The sequence below is a fragment of the Anomaloglossus baeobatrachus genome, unplaced genomic scaffold (genome assembly GCF_048569485.1).
Source record: "Anomaloglossus baeobatrachus isolate aAnoBae1 unplaced genomic scaffold, aAnoBae1.hap1 Scaffold_74, whole genome shotgun sequence".
NCBI classification, from domain to species: Eukaryota; Metazoa; Chordata; class Amphibia; order Anura; family Aromobatidae; genus Anomaloglossus; species Anomaloglossus baeobatrachus.
The window spans coordinates 162,336-165,637 of record NW_027445118.1 but is presented as its reverse complement, the minus strand read 5'-3'; the positions used below and the strand labels follow the sequence as shown (position 1 = coordinate 165,637).

The 3,302-nt window shown below is 45.1% G+C and overlaps 1 pseudogene; it reads right to left on the bottom strand.

Annotated features, from left to right (window-relative positions):
- Positions 1 to 254: 254 nt before the first annotated feature.
- LOC142287662 (U2 spliceosomal RNA) lies at positions 255 to 460 on the bottom strand (annotated as a pseudogene).
- Between the last annotated feature and the right edge of the window lie 2,842 nt (positions 461 to 3,302).

The window sequence follows — 3,302 nt, the reverse complement described above, 5'->3', positions numbered from 1 at the left end:
TAAGACTGAGAATAAGATACTGCACGGGACATAGCAGAGTTTTTCAAGTTCAGTGGAGATGAGTTTGCTATTTGGCACAGCTTTTTGCATCAATAAAGCAAGTAAAAGGTGTGAAAGATAAAAAAAAGGGTGAAAGTGTGAAAAGTGAATTGGCCAAATTGAGGTGCATATAAAGTTTTTGCTTTCTTTCAATTCACTAATGGGGCTCATTTGAATCAGGTGAATTGAGTTCTGCTTTTGGAAACTGGGTTAAGAAGGGGTGCACCGGTCCTGGAGGTACTGCAATACCAGGTCAATGCGTGCAGTGGACAGAGCAAGATTTTTTCCATCTCCTTGTTCTAAAAATCCATTTAATATATGGTCCCCAGAGAGGGGACGTATCAGATATTAAACTGATAAGAACAGATTTAATTTTTTTTTTTTCTGTTTATCAGTAGGACTTCAAAATAACAAAGGTGATCGCCTCCCGTTGCCTGGGAACCGTCCAGGCACAAGAGGGCTATGTGTCACCAGAAGGCGCACACACTTCCTCAAGGCCGGCAGACGTGCAATCCCAGGCACCTTCCAGTACCGACCAAGGTAGCGTCCTCCGAAACTACACTTGATCTTAGCCAAAAGGCCGAGAAGCTATAACCCGAATTGGTTACGGCCTTGAGTGGCACCCTGGCCTATACCGGACACATCTTAGGGAGAGGGAGACAAACCCACGCCTACAGAAGACATTTTGTCACCCAAGCCAACCCTTGAAAAGGCTGTTTTGCAGAGCAAAAACAAGAAGAATGGTGCTTTTTGCAGCCGCCGCCCACTGCAATGAATCTGAATAACTCCTCCTTTTGGACACAAGCACCTCCCCTCCCCCTTGCAGTCTTTCCAATTCATGATACAAAAAGACGGACGGACAGGACAGGACAGGACAGGCTGCCTGACTTTCCGTCACTGCCACCCTTTGCCATCCTTGCCCGTAGAAAGCCCTTTCATCATCCCCAAACCCTAATCTTTTCCCTTCCCTTCCCAGATGCGTCTCACTCCCTTTCATTAGGAAGTGAGCGCAGCCTTTTCTCCGTTCTGCACATGCGCGACGTTAAACACAAATGCGCAGGCGTGCGTTCCATTACCCTCACTGCATTCCACTCCCATACAGGAAGTGGGCGCAGCTATTACTACGGTCGCACATAAAAGAACCCACGGCCACCACTGCACATAGCTGACTCCACCACAGGACACCCACTTCTACACCAACGCAGGTAAGACAGGATCGGCACCTCTATGCTCCCGTTACAATCAGGCTCAGTCACCATGTGATAACGCTCTCAACTCTTTAGTTGCAGGCTCCCCTTGCTTCACCTCCACTGGCTGTGCTGCCATTTCCTCTCCCACCTGGAAGGTATACTTTATTCCACTATTTTCCTGTTTCTCTCTTCCCCCTTTTCCCATAACCTACTTTTATCTGCATTTGTGGGGTATCTATATGCTATTTACATCATAGTTTTATTCATTAATATGGAAGGGAAGAGTGCCCATGAGAGTGTTGAACTGCGGAGAGCAAGAGATTAAGCTGCTCCGATTTGCCACCATTGATAAGCTGTTCTCAGTAGATACACATGCTATCCAAACAGCAGCATCCACCATTGCTTCAGCCCACCCATTCAGTGACAGCTCACCAAGTCAGCCAGAGGAGTGGTGTAAGGAATTACACGTAGGCACTGACTCCACACCTTCACATCACAAGAAGGGGGTCTACAGGCTAGTGCAAGAATACGAGCAAGTCTTCAGCAAACATCCGCTAGACTTTTGAAGAATAAAAGGGGTCAAACACTACATCCCCACAAGTGCACACCCACCCATCAAAGAGAGATATAAGCCAAAACTACCTGCACATTACCAGTGTACCAAGGACATGTTGAGCAACATGAAGGAGGCTGGGGTTATCCGTGACAGTTGTAGCCTCTGGGCAGCTCCGTTGGTCCTGTTAAAGAAGAAGGACAGCACCACTCCCCTGTATTGAGGAATAGCTAGCTGCATTGAGAACTGCAAATTATTTTTCTACCCTTGATCTCACTAGTCGCTATTGGCAAGTGTCCGTTTCTGAGGCAGACCGGGAGAAGACCGCCTTTGCCACCCCGATGGGTCTCTGCGAGTTCAAAAGCATGCCCTTCGAGCTGTGCAATTTGCCAGGAACCTTCCAGAGGCTGATGGAATGCTGCTTGGGACACCGAAACTTTGAAACGGTACTGCTATACCTTTATGATGTTATTGTTTATTCTAAAGCAAACAAGATTTTAGGGTGTATAAAAAGGGAGATTAGATCCGGTGAGCCCAACGTATTGTTACCCCTCTATAAATCACTTGTAAGGCCACATCTGGAATATGGGGTAAAGTCCTGAGCAGGTTGATAACCATTGGTTTGAGCATGGTAGGGTGTAGTGCGCATCTTCCTGCATCGGTAAAAGCTGCAGAAGTCCTTGAAGATTTCCGCTTCAAAGGCTGTGCCTTGATCTGTGAGGACTCTCTCTGAGTAGCCATGAGGTCTGCATAAGTGTGCTTGGAAGACCTTCGCTGCAGTATGGGCCATTAGATCTTTGACTTGTACCACAACCATAAATCTCGAGTAGTTGTCTACCATCGTAAGTGCATACGTGAGCTCGCCTCGATATTCTGCAACAAAACTCCCTTTTTCGATTTCAGTTTCAGCAAACACTCCTCTTCCTGTAGAAAATATTTATCATTACCTAAGACAGTCATTCTAATGCATGACAATATTAAGGCAATTTAGTTAAAACTTGTTTTAACTCACCTTTAAGGGGATTGATGTATTTCATGGTCAATCCAGGTTTGTCAGTGATGGCACTGACATAATGTATGGCGTCTTTTTCGGGCGTTATCCTTTGCCTTTTCATTGTGAAAATCCAGTTGCCTATATCAAAGCAAATTCTACTACTTGTAAAGTATGCAGAAAATGAAATGTAGAACATATAACATCAACTGCTTAGGAACGCATCATAGGTTAGTACTTAAAAGGATATTGTCATGTTCTAGTCATAATGCAAGCTGGACATTTTTCATGTTACCCTGTAATCGCCGGCCTGTTCTAATGCTCACAAGCCAAGATATAGGCTCAGCTGCTAAGGCTTCCCTCTGCCTTCTGAATGAAACTTGAATATGTCTGGGTCACTGTGTATATAGCAGGTGCTCAGAAAAAATAACAGTCAATTCAATAGAAATAGCTCTGGCACACTATAGTGATCAATAACGTAAGAAAAGAACTCTTGGAATGCTGAAAATTCTTTATTTGTGCAAAAGGA